We start from the raw sequence: 19,338 nt of genomic DNA on the forward strand, positions 1-19,338 counted from the left end.
AGTTTACTGTTTATACAGATCATAAAAGTTTAAGGTACATATTTGGGCAAAAAGAATTGAACATGAGGCAAAGAAGATGGATGGAAATCCTGAGTGACTACGACTGTGATATCCAATATCACGAAGGAAAAGCAAACATAGTCGCTGATGCTCTAAGTCGTACGTATCATGAAAAGCAAAAGAAAGTACGTGCTCTTAGATTAAATCTGCAGTTAGATTTGATGGAACCATTAAAGAAAGTTCAAGAAACAGCAATCAAAGACGATGCTGAAGGAATGAAAGGACGAATAAAAGAGTTAGAGCAAGGAAATGATGGAATTTGGAGATTCCACAAGAAAAAAATTTGGGTACCTAAGCAAGGAGAATTAAAAAATAAGATTCTAGAGGAAGCCCATAAATCTAGATATACCATGCACCCAGGTAACAATAAGATGTACCAAGATTTAAGGAATAATTTCTGGTGGATAGGTATGAAAAGGGACATAGCTAGATATGTTTCTAAGTGTCTTACTTGTTCGCAAGTAAAGGCAGAACATCAGAAACCTTCGGGACTACTACAACCATTAGAGATGCCGGTATGGAAATGGGAACTCATAACAATGGATTTTGTTACTAAGTTGCCTAAAACCAGAAAAGGTAATGATGCGATTTGGGTAATTGTGGATCGATTAACCAAATCCACTCATTTTCTACCCATGAAAGAAACCTTTAGCATGGAAAGGTTAGCAAAGTTGTATGTAGACGAAGTAGTATCCTTACATGGAGTTCCGCTCTCCATTGTATCGGATAGGGATAGTCGTTTCACTTCCCATTTATGGACTAGTTTCCAGGAAGCAATGGGAACCCGACTAAATTTAAGTACTGCATATCATCCACAAACAGACGGACAAAGTGAAAGGACAATACAAACCCTGGAAGACATGCTCCGAGCATGTGTAATTGATTTTGGTGGCAACTGGGATAACCACTTACCCTTAATTGAATTCTCCTATAACAATAGTTATCATTCAAGTATTGAAGATGCCCCATTTGAAGCACTATATGGACGTAAGTGTAGAACTCCAGTTTGTTGGGCAGAAATAGGAGAAAGTCAGTTATCAGGTCCTGAAATTGTGCAAGAAACCACTGACAAGATCACGCAAATCAAAGAAAGGCTGAAAACAGCTCGAGATCGTCAGAAAAGTTATGCAGACAATCGCCGCAAGCCGCTAGAGTTTCAAGTCGGAGACAAAGTACTTTTGAAAGTTTCTCCTTGGAAAGGAGTAGTACGGTTCGACAAGAAAGGAAAGCTGAGTCCAAGATACGTAGGACCTTTCCCAGTAATTTAACGAATAGGACCAGTTGCTTATCGTTTACAACTACCAGAAGAATTAGTTGGAATACATGATGTGTTTCATGTATCCAACCTTAAGAAATGTTTATCTGACGAATCCCTGGTAGTACCTCTTCAAGATATAGAGGTAAATGAAAAGCTGAAATTTGTGGAGAAACCATTGCAGATAGAAGATAGAAAGATTAAGTTTCTCAAGCACAAACGACTAGTATTAGTCAAAGTCAAGTGGGATTCAAAGAGAGGACCAGAATACACTTGGGAGCTGGAATCAGAAATGAAGCGAAAAATATCCTCATCTGTTCTAGTAAATCTCGAGGATGAGATCTTTATTAAGGTGGGGAGGATGTAACAACTCTCACTAAAATTATTACTTAGTATGTTAATTATCTAATAAGGAAACCCTAATTGAGAAACCCAAGTAATTCTGCATAAACCCTAAAATTTTCAGAACAATCAGGATCAGGGCCCCTAAAACTCGGGGGGGGGGGGGGGGGGTAAACCCTAGATGACGATTATCTTCATAATTTGTTGTAGAAAATGAATTCAGTCGAACAATCAACTCAGCTAAGCTACCCGTGAACGTGACCACCCTATGCTAGAATTAGACCCGTCGCGCCACGCGACAGGATCAGGTATCCCTGTCGCGACACGCGGGGGAGACCATTTTCTAGCTATAAATAGAGGGGGTTGGAACTTGAATGTTGGTGTTAGTTCGACGTTCAATTTCTAATTCTACACTGAGATATACGTAGATTACTACAAACACACACGAATCACTAAACGATGCCGCGATAAACAGGGTAATAACTCGATCGCTATTACGATTCACGTCCGATCGATTGAAACTATCCAATGAATGTTTTAGTGCTGCTCAAATTGGGTTTATACTTTGTCATTCGTCGTTAATTCGATGGATGTTTAAGTATCGCACTTTGTCATTTGTTGTGAGGGTTTAATCTCGTGAATTGTCGTAAATGCTGTATTAGTTACTAACCTAGTTTCGTGTGCATTGTTATTTAAATTAGGTTAAACAGGTTAATCAGTAGATTAAACTCCGCCCGCATAAATCTGCAATGTGAGTCATTCTCTTTTTACCAAACTTGCTTTCAAAATCATGTTTGTTTTCAATGTTATAATTACAAGGATTAAGTCTTTGTAGTCTTCATTACAGCCGGTTTGTGGGGTTTTGTATACATTACTTGTTAATCCATCACCATTGTCAAGGGGTGATATGACCATAGTCACAGACACCAATGGACAACGAGATAGCCAATGGGTGGTCGAGTGACAAATACCGTGGGTATATGGTTGACATGTAGAAACATTGTAATCGCTTTTAATACTGTAAATTATAACACTGCATCGTTTTAAACAAAAAGAATGATTCACTCAGTATTTCCCCACTGACAAAACCTTTTTCAAACATGTTTCAGGTGATCTGTTGTAATCCAGGAAAAAGATGGCTCCATGTGCTTTGAGTCATTATGTTTATTCAGATTCAGGAACACTATTCATATCATACTATATGAAAGTAAGAATTAGTAGTCTTATTGAGACTAGAACTCATAGGGAATCAAATCGATAATGCCTCGAGCCAATGTTCGAGTACCAGGCGCTACGGCGCTGAAGTAACCCATGCCATAATCCCCCATCGTCTCACTGGCCGACCTTGACCCCTGTTATTTTGAGGTCATATCTAGTATTCAGAGTTTGCCTCGATTTGGACAATTCAATTTCAGTAGTCATATTTCATTTCAGTTGGAAAATGCAGTCAGATGTCAAATAGCAATGATTTGAAGCACTTCTTTTTACACTATATCGGAAACCCAAGGACTCGCCATTAGGCAGGATTTTTTTGGACCAAGTACTTATTTGTTGAGGAGTGCCGTGAAGCACTACAAGCTTAAAGGAGTGGCTCAATATAAATAAATAAAGAAACATGTTTTGTAAAATAAAAGATTTCCCAATGAAATCACTGTATTGTAAATTACGGGGTTTTATCCCTAAATTATGTAAATAAAGTAAACGGGCATTTTTTGTATTAAAAGATCCTGTATTAAAGACTTCCGTTGTCGCCTAAATTAAATACCACGGGGTTCCTGTCTCGCGGCTCTTGACCGGGTCAAACCGGGGCTAGGGCCGTGACATTACATCCTCCCCACCTTATTTAAATCTCATCCTCGAGATTTACTGGAACAAGTAAGGGTGTTTTTGCTTCATTTCCGATTCCAGTTCCCATGTGTACTCAGGTCCTCTTTTTGAATCCCACTTGACTTTGACCAGTACCAATCTCTTATGTTTAAGGTGTTTGACCTTTCTATCTTCAATTTGGAGACGTTTCTCAACAAATTTTAGCTTTTCATTTACCTCTATATCTTGAAGAGGTACTACCAGGGATTCGTCAGATAAACATTTCTTGAGATTAGATACATGAAACACGTCATGTACCCCGGCTAGCTCTTCTGGTAGTTGTACTTTATAAGCAACTGGTCCAATTCATTGGGTAACTGTGAATAGTCCTATGTACCTTGGACTTAGCTTTCCTTTCTTACCGAATCGAACTACTCCTTTCCAAGGAGAAACTTTCAAGAGTACCTTGTCTCCAACTTGAAATTCTAACGGCTTGCTTCGATTGTCTGCATAACTCTTCTGGCGGTCTCGTGCCGTTTTCAGTCTCTCCTTGATTTGAGTTATCTTGTCAGTGGTTTCTTGTACAATCTCGGGACCTGATAATTGACTTTCTCCTATTTCTGCCCAGCATACGGGAGTTCGACACTTTCGTCCATACAGTGCTTCAAACGGGGCAGCATTTATGCTGGTGTGGTAACTATTGTTATAGGAGAATTCGATTAAGGGTAGGTGGTCATCCCAGTTTCCACCAAAATCTATTACACATGATCTGAGCATGTCTTCCAGGGTTTGGATCGTCCTTTCACTTTGTCCGTCTGTTTGGGGATGGTAGGCAGTACTTACATTTAAGCGTGTCCCCATTGCTTCTTAGAAACTTGTCCAACAATGCAAAGTGAAACGACTATCCCTATCTGATACAATGGAGAGTGGAACTCCATGTAAGGATACTACCTCGTCCACATATAATTTAGCCAATCTTTCCATGCTAAAGGTTTCCTTCATTGGCAGGAGGTGAGCTGATTTGGTTAATCGATCCACAATCACCCAAATTGCGTCCTTACCTTTCCTGGTCTTGGGCAACTTAGTAACAAAGTCCATTGTTATTATGCATTTCTAACTATTGAAGTAACCCTGAAGGTTTCTGGTGTTCTGCTTTAACTTGCGAACAAGTTAGACATTTAGAAATGTAATTGGCTATGTCCCTTTTCATTCCTATCCACCAGAAGTTATTTTTTAAATCTTGGTACATCTTATTATTACCAGGTGCATTGTATACCTAGATTTATGGGCTTCCTCTAAAATCTTATCCCTTAAATTTCCTTGTCTAGGTACCCAAATTTTTTTCTTATGGAATCTCTAAATTCCATCAGTCCCTTGCTCTAGTTCCTTTGTTAGTCCTTTCATTCCTTCAGCATCATCCTTGATTGCTGTTTCCTAAACGTTCTTCAGTTGTTCCATTAAATCTAATTGGAGATTTAATCTAAGAGCACGAACTCGCCTTTGCTTTTCGTGGTACTTACGACTTAAGGCATCTGCTACTACATTCGCCTTCCCTTCGTGATATTGAATATAACAGTCGTAGTCACTTAGAATTTCCATCCATCTTCTTTGCCTCATGTTTAATTCTTTTTGTCCAAATATGTATCTTAAACTTTTATGATCGGTATAGACTGTAAACTTACTCCCATACAGATAATGTCTCCAAATTTTAAGGGCAAAAATTATTGCTCCTAATTCTAAAACATGAGTCGTATAATTTCCTCGTGCTTCTTTAACTGTCTTGATGCATATGCAACTACCTATTTGCGTTGCATTAGCACACACCCTAATCCCAACTTAGAAGCGTCGCAGAAGACTTCAAAATCTTCGGTTCCGTCTGGTAAGGCTAGAATTGGGGCATTTGTTAATCTTTGCTTTAAAATCCTAAAGGCCTCTTCTTGCTTAGGTCCCCATTCAAACTTAACTGTTTTATAGGTTAGTTTAGTTAATGGAACAACTATTTTAGAAAAGTTCTTAATGAAGCACCTATATTATCCAGCTAATCCCAGAAAGCTTCTAACTTCGGTAGCTGATTGCGGGACCTTCCAATTTGTGATCGCCTCTATCTTGGAGGGATCCACGTGAATACCTTTGTGATTCACCATGTGTCCTAAAAATTGCACCTCCTGTAGCCAAAATTCACACTTTGAGAATTTGGCGTAAAGCTTTTCCTTTCTTAATAAGGTTAAGAGCGCATGCAGGTGATCACAATGTTCATTCTGATCTTTGGAATAAATAAGTATATCGTCAATGAAGACAATTACGAATTTATCCAAATACGGTTTACAGATCCTATTCATCATGTCCATGAATGCTGCAGGGGCATTCATTAATCCAAAGGGCATGACTTTAAACTCGTAGTGACCATACCTAGTCTAGAAAGCAGTTTTAGGTATGTCTTCTTCCTGTACCTTCAACTGATGATATCCGGAGCGCAAATCTATTTTAGAGAAGTATCTAGCTCCCTGAAGTTGATAAAAAAGATCATCAATCCTAGGTAGTGGGTATCGATTCTTAATTGTAACCTTATTCAATTCCCTATAATCGATACACATCCGCATCGAACCATCCTTCTTTTTCACGAACAACACTGGTGCTCCCCAAGGGGATGAACTAGGTTGTATAAATCCTTTGCTTAGTAATTCATCTAACTGCTTTTTCAGTTCCAACATTTATGTGGGTGCTAACCGGTAAGGTGCCTTAGCTATTGGTGTAGTTCCAGGAATTAGATGAATTCTAAACTCTACTTCTCTATCTAGTGGTAGTCCAGGTAGTTCTCCTGGGAATACATCCGGGTATTCCGATACTACTGGAATTTCCTTAAGTTCCTTACTTTTAGTGTTAATGATTACAGAAATCATATACACTATTCCTTGTTTTCGGTCATAGCTAGCAACTTTCATTACTGAAATGAACTTCATTGGTTTACGTGGCTTATCTCCTGTTCTCAAAATTACTTCCCCTTCTGGTGTATGAATTTCTATGGAATTTTTATCAAATAGGATATTAGCATGGTTGGCTATTAACCAATTCATTCCTAACACGACATCGAATCCCGCTAAACTCATAGGCAACAGGTTTGCAGAAAATTTATGGCCTGAGAGTTCTATCTTTCCTTCTTGCAAAACCTTATCTATTTTGACAGAATTACCGTCTGCCGTTTCTACTGTAAAAACTTGTCTAAGTTTGGTTAATGGTAGGTTAAGAGCTTGGCAAAATAAAGTATTTATAAAACTTTGGTTTGCACCAGAGTCAAATAATACTTTTGCGTAAACATCGTGTACAAGAAACGTACCAGCTATCACATCTGGAATCAGATCTGCTTCTTGGGTAGTCAGCTGAAAGGCTCTTGCATTCTTTTTATTAGCTCCTTCAACAGGTTTGGTCTTGTTATCAGCTGGTTTGACCAATTTTGGGCATTCTGGTCTAAAATGCCCAGCTTCTCCGCAATTGAAGCAAATCGTTGATTTCTTCCTACACTCCTCCTCTCGGTGCCCCGGTGCCTTGCAGAAATTACACTTCTCTTGACATTTACCAAAATGTTTCTTTCGATACTTTCTGCAGAATGGAGGTGTGGAAGATTGCCCAGTTCCCTTTTTCTTTAAATTACTACTATTATTACCCCCACGAAATCCTTAGGAAATCTTTTGGGCCAATTCCTTTTTCCTGTTTTCTTCTCTCGTGCGTACCAGCCCGTCAGTCAAGGTGTTGGCCAGTTCGACAACATCGTCAATTGTACGGGGTCTCGCAGCTTTAACTATATCACGAATTTCGCAAATTAGTCCCTAAATATAGCGAGAAATATGCACCGGTTCTGTCGAAGCCAGAGTTGGTACAATTCTAGCATACTCGAAGAATTTCGAAGTGTACCCTCGACAATCAACGTCCACCATCCAGTGGTTCAGGAACTTATTCGTCATTTGTTCCTTTTCGTAGGAGGGACAAAACTTTCTTTCCACCAATTCCTTAAATTCCTCCCAACTCATGGCATAAGCCACGTCACTTCCTTTAGCTTGTAGCACCGTGTTCCACCATTCTAATGCTTCTTCTTTGAAAAGGTGGGATGCATACATAACCTTGTCTTCCTTGGCGTATGGGTCTTTTCTAACCAACGCAGTGCGGCAGTCACCCCATCATTGCTTGCAAATTCGACTGGCTTACAGGCAAGAAATTCTTTGTAAGTGCAACCAGGTGTTGCAACTTTCATTTTCTTAAGAAATGGGGCTTGAACTACATTATTATCATTATTGTCGCCACCGTTTACACTGATACTAAAATTATCGTCGCGGATGCGTTTGCTATGGCTGGCTTGGGAAGGTTCAGCAGGGTTCTTAACAGCAGCGACAATTGCCGGGATAGCATTTGCTATTCCCTGAGCAACAATATTTTCTATATCCTGTCTATTAAGAAAATGGTCTTCATTATTTTGTTTGGATTGGTTAACTTCATTTGCCGGTTGGTTTTTCGCGTTTTCCATCTGAATCATTAACAATATATATATATATATATATATATATATATATATATATATATATATATATATATACATATATATATATATATTATTGTCACAAAATGGATAGCAAACAAACACAATCAAGCAAGCACACATAATCATGTCAACACATATAGCCAAAATTGTCGACCTTGCGACATTTATATTTATATAATATTTATGCATCAATACAAACCACATATTTTACAGATGTTTTATTTTTAGTTATTATTATACAATATTATATTATATTATTATTATATATATATTTTTGATTTTTTCCACATAATAATATTATATAAAACATGCAACTAGGTTAACTGGTCCTTCAGAAACGACGCTCCCTCTCGTCGTACTTCCACGTGATGTTTTCCCCCACTTCCGGAATCTGATTTCCCGCATCCACCAGTTCCTCGCCGTAGCGGCGTAATTCGGCAACGTTTTTCGAGCTCATAGGTGGGAATGGTGTAGGTTCAGGATCAAACTGGAGAAAGTAAACATTTGGGTTATTCGTGAAGTTCTGAAACTGCCAGTCGCTCGTCCACCATTCTTCCAGCTGCCCTGTAACAGGTTGGGGGTTGACAATGGGGTCTGGAATAGCAGGTTCCAAATTAATTGGAAGTTCTGATTGAGCCGGGAAATTGAAAAGGGTTTCGTCAGCAGGTCCGATGATGTCACAATTTGCTAGTTTCCTATCAAGCTCTTCCCAAGGTGGCATCTCCTGGGCTTGACCGGAACTCTCCCCAACTTCCTTTCCCTTTCCTTTGGATCCTCTGTTTTCTTTACCCGTTGGGCAGCGGGTTTCTTCTTGCGTCCGCGTTTCCAATCCAGCAGCCTTCTTCTCTTTTTGGGTTTTGGTTTCTCCTGAGGCTGGGCCTGGAACACTATTGGCTCCTCAGTGTCAGCTTGATAACCAGTCTAGGTTTCGGTTATATCCATATCAGCCGTATGGATTGTAATTTTTCGGAGTGCCTCCGACAATCATTCATGCTGTTAGCATACATGAAGAAACACACAAAAAATTCAAATTAAAATTTTATTTATTGTAAATTAAATTTTCACAAAATCAAAAAATGGCAATCTGAAAAATTAAATATTTCTAAATACTTAATTGGCTTAAATCAGTGGCTCTGATACCACCTTTTCGGTAACTGCCCCCGACCCGGTTTTACCCAGTTCTTCAAACGCCGCGGGACAGATACCCGTGGTATTGGTATTGAATTTGGCAGCGGAAATTTTAACAGGATCATTTAAACTGAAAATACTCGATTATTTTATTTCAAGTTTTGGGATAAACCCCGTAATTTACAATAAAGGAATTCCACTGGGAAACCCCTTGGTTACAAAAACATGTTTATTTATTTACTGAGCCACTTTATCCAAGCTGGTAGTGCTACACGGTACTTTTCCTTATTCACAGTAAATCACCTGAAACATGTTTAAAAAGATTTTATCAGCGGGGAAATACTGGCGAGTCATTCATGTTAGTGCATGCATCTGTCGACTTCGTCTTGTATCGAGTCTTAGACTAGATAGGATAGATCAGGGCACGTAGATCGAGAAAATAGGAAGGTTAAGGTTGTAAATGGTCTGATTCCGCTTGAGAATGCTATTCCGCTTGAAATGACCTTGGTCACTTCCAAGCGGAATCACAACTGTGACAACTCGAATTTCCAAGATTTCTATTTCGCATTTATTGCACGTTCATTGTTTATTTAGTGGTTTATTTGCACATTTAATTCGTTATGGAACTTTAACGTTTTGATACAAAGAAGTGTATTGTGTGAATGTGCTTGGTTATGTGTTATTTGTGAAGGACTTGTCTAATGCATAAACTTGGTGGTGAAACTGTGAAATTGTTGTGAGATGGTGTGCTTGTGTAAAATGTAATAATTAAGGGTGTGTAGAGTGATTAGTGAAACTTATATGATACTTAACCCTAATTCCATTTCACTAATCATTTTCACAAAAACCAAAACACTGTATTCTCTAATCCCCTAGCAATCATCATCACCACCATCATTGGCACAAGACATTCATCACTTTTGATTCCTCTCTTTCTCTAGAATCATTCAAGGTAATTGTTTAATACTTGTAAACCCTAATTGATAGTCTGATTGTATCAATTCTTGATTATTGCGAGACTTGTAAACCCTAGTGTTCATATGATGGTTTTGTGCTTTGATTGATGCTTGATTATTGTGTTATGATGATGATTGGCCGTGAAATAGCCTGTTTGTATGATGATGTTAATAGTTGAATAGATTTCTGACATGTAATATACGAACTAGGGTTTCCAGATCGTATGAGTTATAGGACGTAACTGATGAAGGTGTAAAGTATAACTGATACAATCACGTCGAACTTGAACATTCGTATGTATGTTGCTGTTAGTCAGAGTTTTAATGAATTCACTTGTCTGAGTTTTATAATAACATGCATGTCCGAATTATATGAAGATGATACATGTCCGAACTTTAATATGAAACATGGGAGTCCGAGTTTGACACCCCACTTGGTCCGACTTTTCTTGCAAGACCCTAGGTCCGACCTTTATGAGTTTCAGAAGATGTTCGAGTTTTAAGTGATGGTCCGAATTATATACAAAGGATATGGAGTCCGACCTTTCAAGCACATAGCTTGTCCGAGTTTTGTGATGTACTCCGAGTTCTTGGCCCAAAACCCTAATGTCCGACTTTTGGCTTTAACACAAGCATGTGACCGAGTTTTGCCTTCTGTCCGACCTTTATCACATGAAGGGGTCCGAGTTTGTGACCCCACTACCTTGTCCGACCTTTAAACTACATAAGGGGTCCGAGTTTCTTGGCCACACCCCCATGGTCCGACCTTTAAACCCACCCACATGTCCTGTCCGAGTTTTGAACAGGGGAAAACCCCCCTCACTTCTTGTCTGAGTTTTAGATAGGGCAAGGCTTTGTGTGATGATAAATTGAAACTATGAATGTATGTTATAACATGTTGAATCTGTTAAGATGTGAAGGTTACTTTGCTAAGCCACGAACACTGTTAAATATGATATGTTAAATGTGATTGACTCCGTATGATAACCACGTTGCGTGAATTAACTGTAACACAGTCCTAATTAACTCTGATGCGCATGTGAACTATGCAAAGTGTATTAATCCAGCTATGCGCGGATGTTATTGTTAGATTAATTTGAGAAAGCCTTGATGAGAAACAAGGATCGTACTAATGTGACTAACTGATGTATGATGCATGATATCTATTGTCGAACATACTCTGTGGTATTAATTGCATATGAAACATTACGAACATGAACTGATCAAGTATACGTGCTTACTATAGGATTTGATTGAATAATTGCTAGCACATAATTAAGCATACCGAGCAAACCAAGGTGAGTTCACACCCTTACTAAGGCATGGGATTCCCAGGGTTGGGAATGGGATTGAAGGAATAAGGTTGAATAGATTCATACTGACACTACCACTAGACTACCATACCAGCGTCCTCGGTTGTGCAGGAAAATACGTAAACCTACGTATGCTTATACTACTTACTGTCCTCGGTTGTGCAGGACACATACGTAAACCTACGTATGCTTATACTACTTACTGTCCTCGGTTGTGCAGGACACATGCGTAAAGCTCACATATGCATATGCTTCTTACAGTCCTCGGTTTGTGCAGGACCCCTACGTAAAATCTACGTATACTTATACTTACTACTATCCTCGGTTGTGAAGGGTACTCACGTAAAACCTACGTGTATTTATACTTACTACTATCCTCGGTTTTGAAGGATACTTACGTAAACCTACGTAAAGCTTGTACGTACTGCTGTTCTCGGTTGTGAAGAACACTTATGGTTACGAATAGTCTAGTGGTTATACAACATGGGAGGCCCCCACCAATAGAACATACTATCGGCCCAGTAGAGCCACATGTTACAAACAAACTTACTATTACACATTTACTTTCTGTGAACTCGCTCAACTAGTTGTTGATCCTCTGTTACATGCCTTGCAGGTCGTTAGATACATGGAGCTTGCACAGGGAGGAGCTGGTCGTTGTGGGCTTGGATCGTGATTATCTTATTAAACACTTATGACATTTCGTACTTAATTATGTTGGGTTTTGATTATACGCTTCCGCTAAACAATGATAACTTACTTATGTTTTGGAACACCTTTCATATGGATTTGGTTTGGTTTAATGGCAATTACTTTTACTATATGTATTGTTCTATATGATTGGTGGCTTGATCCTGGTCAGTCACGCTCCCAAGCGGTGATACTCCGCAGGTGGATTTTGGGGGTGTGACAGATTGGTATCAGAGCCATTGGTTATAGAGAACTTGGTTTTAATATGGGAAAACGTTTTTATTAAAACCAGACTATAACCAGAACAGTGCTCTCAACGATCCACAACGACGCTTCGCTCCACGTGCAAGACTCAACATACTAGGTAATAAGGTTTACGTTTATTGCCTGCATGCTAGAATTGCATAGAACTTTGCTCGTAGTATGCTTAGATTACACTGCCCATTACTTGTTATGGCTTGAGAACACCTATGTGCTTACACTTTTTTGTCATCGCACTACTCGCGAACCATTCTCACTCACGCTACTTTTACTACTCGATCATGTCTGGACGTGTTAACATGAATCAAGCCCAGTTGACGGCTCTCATTATCAAACAAGTTGCTGCGGCGCTTGCAGCCCCGCAAGCGGGGGGTATAACCTGCTTTTTCGAACCTATCCTAGGACGTTAGATCCTACTCACGTGACCCAACTCTCGCGCTTAACCTTGACCTATCTTTCTCGCGCAACGGGTCAGAACGCACAACAACCTGTCTGCACATTCAAGAACTTCATGGACTGTCGTCCAAGCACATTCAGTGGCACAGAAGGAGCGGTGGGACTACTCCATTGGTTTGGTAAGCTCGAGTCAGTATTCGAGTTGTGTGAATGCCCTGAGGCTCGTAGGGTCAAGTACGCCACTGGAACTCACGAAGGAATAGCGCTAAACTTGGTGGAACGCGCAAGTACAGATCCTAGGGTTGGCAGCTGCTAACGCCACACCTTGGGAAGATTTCAAGGAACTGATCAAACGAGAATACTGCACACGCGATGACATCCACAAGTTGGAAGTGGAGCTTTATCATTTGAAGATGACGGGGTCAGAGATTGAAGCTTATACGAAACGGTCGAACGAACTGGCCATCTTGTGTCCAACCATGGTGGACCCTCCAAGCAAGCGTATCGAATTTTACCTCAAGGGTCTAGCCTCAGAGATTCAGAGCCATGCTACATCGGCTAACCTCGACAATATCCAAGACATTCAGCGTCTTGCTCATCGCCTCACAGATCAGGCAGTGGAACAGAACAAGCTGCCTAGACGCATTGGTGCTACTACTACTACTTCTGCTATTCCCAGTGACAACAAGAGAAGGTGGGATGGAACCTTCAGCAAGGGTTCAACTTCAGTTCAGTCTCAGGCACGGCAGCGAAAGATTGATGACTATCAGAGCACTGGTCAGTAATCTTCTGGTAATCAAGGGTTGTAACCTCATCTTAGTTGGTCAGACACTCTCCATCAACCTCATTCCCTAGTCTTGGGTAGTTTCGACATCGTCATTGGGATGGATTGGTTATCCCAACAGCAAACGGAGATCCTATGCAAAGAGCAAGATTGTTTGTATTCCCCGTTCTGGTCAAGAACCTCTCGAAGTTCAGGGCGACAAGAGTGGTGCTGTGGTTGGCATCATCTCTTTCTTGAAGGTACAGAAATGTTTACGAAAGGGGCACACTGCTATTCTGGCATTAGTTATAGATGCATCGGCGAAGGAGAAGAGAATAGAGGATATTCCAGTTGTACGCGAATTTCCTCAGGTGTTTCTTGAAGATTTACCCGGTTTACCGCCTCATCATCAAGTCGAATTTCAGATCGAGCTCGCTCCAGGAGCAGCACCTATAGCTCGCGCACCGTATCGTTTAGCTCCAACTGAATTGGAAGAACTTTCAAAGCAACTACAAGAGCTCTTGGATAAGGGCTTCATTCGTCCAAGCTCTTCGCCTTGGGGAGCTCCTGTATTATTCGTGAAAAAGAAGGATGGCACTTTCAGGATGTGCATCGATTACCGCGAACTGAACAAGGTCACCGTGAAGAACCATTATCCTCTTCCACGCATTGACGACTTATTCGACCAGTTGCAAGGGTCGAGTTACTACTCCAAGATAGACTTGAGGTCAGGGTATCATCAGCTGAGAGTCCGGGATGAGGACGTCTCCAAGACAGCATTCAGAACTCGCTACGGTCACTACGAGTTTCTAGCCATGCCATTTGGGCTTGCGAACGCGCCTGCAGTTTTCATGGATCTTATGAACAGGGTGTGCAAACCCTTTCTAGACAAGTTCGTCATTGTTTTCATCGATGACATTCTGATCTACTCCAAGAGTCAGGAGGAACACGAGCAGCACATACGTCTTATCTTGGAACTTCTTCGAAAGGAACAATTGTACGCCAAGTTTTCTAAATGTGACTTCTGGCTTCGTGAAGTCCACTTTCTAGGCCATGTGGTGAACAGGGATGGGATTCATGTCGATCCATCCAAGGTAGATTCGATCAGGAACTGGCCTGCACCGCGTACACCGACGGAAATACGCCAATTCTTGGGTTTGGCGGGGTATTACAGACGATTCATTAAAGACTTTTCAAAGATCGCACAGCCACTTACTATGCTGACACAGAAAGGTGTCACCTACCGTTGGGGAGATTCACAGAAAACCGCTTTTCAGTACTTAAAGGATAAGCTTTGCAGCGCGCCTATTCTCTCACTGCCAGAGGGCACAGACGATTTTGTGGTCTATTGTGACGCGTCGATACAGGGTCTTGGTTGTGTATTGATGCAGCGTGATAAAGTTATTGCCTACGCTTCTCGTCAACTCAAGGTTTATGAACGGAACTACACGACGCACGATTTAGAGCTGGGAGCTGTTGTTTTCCCGCTCAAGATATGGCGACACTACCTGTACGGTACCAAGTGATGGATGAAGCTCACAAGTCTCACTACTCGGTACATCCAGGTTCGGATAAAATGTATCACGACATCAGAACTACATACTGGTGGCCTAGCATGAAGGCCCACCTAGCAACTTACGTTGGCAAGTGTTTGACTTGTGCAAGGGTCAAGACAGAGTACCAGAAACCCTCAGACCTACTGCAACAACCCAGGATACCACAGAGGAAATGGGAAGAAATTTCCATGGATTTTGTTACTGGCCTGCTTAGATCCCAGCATGGGAATGATACTATCTGAGTAATTGTAGATTGACTCACAAAGTCTGCTCATTTCCTGGCTATTAAGGAAACAGGTAAGTTCTCTACCTTAGCAGACGTCTACTTGAAAGAAGTTGTTTCGAGGCACGGAGTGCCAACCTCTATTATTTCGGATCGGGATGCACGATTCATGTCAGAGCTATGGCAAGCGATGCACAAATCTTTCGGCTCACGGTTAGACATGAGCACAGCGTATCATCCTCAGACGGATGGGCAGTCTGAGTGCACGATTCAAACCTTAGAAGACATTCTTCGGGCATGTCCCTTTAGTGGAGTTTTCGTACAATAACAGTTACCACACCAGCATTCAAGCCGCTCCATTTGAGGCATTGTACGGACGTAAATGCCGGTCACCTCTCTGTTGGGCAGAGGTGGGGGATAGTCAGATCACAGGTCTAGAAATGGTAGTTGACGCTACTGAACGAATAGCACAGATACGACAACGCATGGCGGCAGCACGCGACCGTCAGAAAGCCTACGCGGATAAGCGTAGAAAACCGTTGGAATTTCAGGTCGGGGACCGGGTTTTACTTAAAGTCTCACCCTGGAAGGGTGTGGTTCGTTTTGGGTAAACAAGGCAAGCTCAATCCACGGTAGGTTGGACCGTTCGAAATCACTGAAAGAATAGGCAATGTAGCCTACAGATTAAACCAACCAGCTGAACTCGGTGCAGTTCACAACGTATTCCACGTGTCGAATCTGAAGAAGTGCCCGTCAGATGAGACCCTCATAGTTCCTTTTAAGGAACTCACTATCGATGAGCGGTTGCAGTTCGTCGAGGAACCAGTTGAAACCCCGGACCGGGATGTTAAGGTCCTCAAACACAAGAGAATCCCTCTTGTCCGAGTTCGTTGGAACTCCAAACGTGGCCCAGAGTACACCTGGGAACGCGAAGACCAAATGAAAGAAAAGTACCCCCAGTTATTCGAAACCAATGCAACCACTACTGAGACTGAAGCTACTACTGCGGAATTTCGGGACGAAATTCCAAATCAACGGGGGGATGATGTGACACCCCAGGAAAACCAGTAAACGATGCAACTTACCTAGCTTCCTCAGTAACCGCATGCTAAATTTCGGGACGAAATTTCTTTCAAGTTGGGGATAATGTGACAACTCGAATTTCCAAGATTTCTATTTCGCATTTATTGCACGTTCATTGTTTATTTAGTGGTTTATTTGCACATTTAATTCGTTATGGAACTCTAACGTTTTGATAAAAAGAAGTGTATTGTGTGAATGTGCTTGGTTATGTGTTATTTGTGAAGGACTTGTCTAATGCATAAACTTGGTGGTGAAACTGTGAAATTGTTGTGAGATGGTGTGCTTGTGTAAAATGTAATAATTAAGGGTGTGTAGAGTGATTAGTGAAACTTATATGATACTTAACCCTAATCCCTTTTCACTAATCATTTTCACAAAAACCAAAACACTGTATTCTCTAATCCCCTAGCAATCATCATCACCACCATCATTGGCACAAGACATTCATCACTTTTGATTCCTCTCTTTCTCTAGAATCATTCAAGGTAATTGTTTAATACTTGTAAACCCTAATTGATAGTCTGATTGTATCAATTCTTGATTATTGCGAGACTTGTAAACCCTAGCGTTCATATGATGGTTTTGTGCTTTGATTGATGCTTGATTATTGTGTTATGATGATGATTGGCCGTGAAATAGCCTGTTTGTATGATGATGTTAATAGTTGAATAGATTTCTGACATGTAATATACGAACTAGGGTTTCCAGATCGTATGAGTTATAGGACGTAACTGATGAAGGTGTAAAGTGTAACTGATACAATCACGTCGAACTTGAACATTCGTATGTATGTTGCTGTTAGTCAGAGTTTTAATGAATTCACTTGTCTGAGTCTTATAATAACATGCATGTCCGAATTATATGAAGATGATACATGTCTGAACTTTAATATGAAACATGGGAGTCCGAGTTTGACACCCCACTTGGTCCGACTTTTCTTGCAAGACCCTAGGTCCGACCTTTATGAGTTTCAGAAGATGTCCGAGTTTTAAGTGATGGTCCGAATTATATACAAAGGATATGGAGTCCGACCTTTCAAGCACATAGCTTGTCCGAGTTTTGTGATGTACTCCGAGTTCTTGGCCCAAAACCCTAATGTCCGACTTTTGGCTTTAACACAAGCATGTGACCGAGTTTTGCCTTCTGTCCGACCTTTATCACATGAAGGGGTCCGAGTTTGTGACCCCACTACCTTGTCCGACCTTTAAACTACATAAGGGGTCCGAGTTTCTTGGCCACACCCCCATGGTCCGACCTTTAAACCCCCCCCCCACATGTCCTGTCCGAGTTTTGAACAGGGGAAAACCCCCCTCACTTCTTGTCTGAGTTTTAAATAGGGCAAGGCTTTGTGTGATGATAAATTGAAACTATGAATGTATGCTATAACATGTTGAATATGTTAAGATGTGAAGGTTACTTTGCTAAGCCACGAACACTGTTAAATATGATATGTTAAATGTGATTGACTCCGTATGATAACCACGTTGCGTGAATTAACTGTAACACGGTCCTGATTAACTCTGATGCGCATGTGAACTATGCAAAGTGTATTAATCCAGCTATGCGCGGATGTTATTGTTAGATTAATTTGAGAAAGCCTTGATGAGAAACAGGGATCGTACTAATGTGACTAACTGATGTATGATGCATGATATCGATTGTCGAACATACTCTGTGGTATTAATTGCATATGAAACATTACGAACATGAACTGATCAAGTATACGTGCTTACTATAGGATTTGATTGAATAATTGCTAGCACATAATTAAGCATACCGAGCAAACCAAGGTGAGTTCACACCCTTACTATGGCATGGGATTCCCAGGGTTGGGAATGGGATTGAAGGAATAAGGTTGAATAGATTCATACTGACACTACCACTAGACTACCATACCAGCGTCCTCGGTTGTGCAGGACACATACGTAAACCTACGTATGCTTATACTACTTACTGTCCTCGGTTGTGCAGGACACATACGTAAACCTACGTACGCTTATACTACTTACTGTCCTCGGTTGTGCAGGACACATGCGTAAAGCTCACATATGCATATGCTTCTTACAGTCCTCGGTTGTGCAGGACCCCTACGTAAAATCTACGTATACTTATACTTACTACTATCCTCGGTTGTGAAGGGTACTCACGTAAAACCTACGTGTATTTATACTTACTACTATCCTCGGTTGTGAAGGATACTTACGTAAACCTACGTAAAGCTTGTACGTACTGCTGTTCTCGGTTGTGAAGAACACTTATGGTTACGAATAGTCTAGTGGTTATACAACATGGGAGGCCCCCACCAATAGAACATACTATCGGCCCAGTAGAGCCACATGTTACAAACAAACTTACTATTACACATTTACTTTCTGTGAACTCGCTCAACTAGTTGTTGATCCTCTGTTACATGCCTTGCAGGTCGTTAGATACATGGAACTTGCACAGGGAGGAGCTGGTCGTTGTGGGCTTGGATCGTGATTATCTTATTAAACACTTATGACATTTCGTACTTAATTATGTTAGGTTTTGATTATACGCTTCCGCTAAACAATGATAACTTACTTATGTTTTGGAACACCTTTCATATGGATTTGGTTTGGTTTAATGGCAATTACTTTTACTATATGTATTGTTCTATATGATTGGTGGCTTGATCCTGGTCAGTCACGCTCCCAAGCGGTGATACTCCGCAGGTGGATTTTGGGGGTGTGACAACAACATACCAGATTCCGCTTGAACTGGTTTCTGTATGTTTCAAGTGGAATCACCTATGCTATATATAGGGTTCGAGCGGTATCAGTTGTAATAGTTTTCTGAATTCTATACCGAGGTGCTGCCGGTGTGAGGTTTGATTGTAATCAGTGTTATATCAATCAAATCAGTGTTTAAAGTGAAGAACAAGCTGTGTCTACCTTTGTTTCTTAGTTTCCACCTCTGAAACAAAGTAAAACTCCTCTGAACGACTCGTTCGG

Source organism: Helianthus annuus, chromosome 4 (assembly GCF_002127325.2).
Source record: "Helianthus annuus cultivar XRQ/B chromosome 4, HanXRQr2.0-SUNRISE, whole genome shotgun sequence".
NCBI lineage: Eukaryota > Viridiplantae > Streptophyta > Magnoliopsida > Asterales > Asteraceae > Helianthus > Helianthus annuus.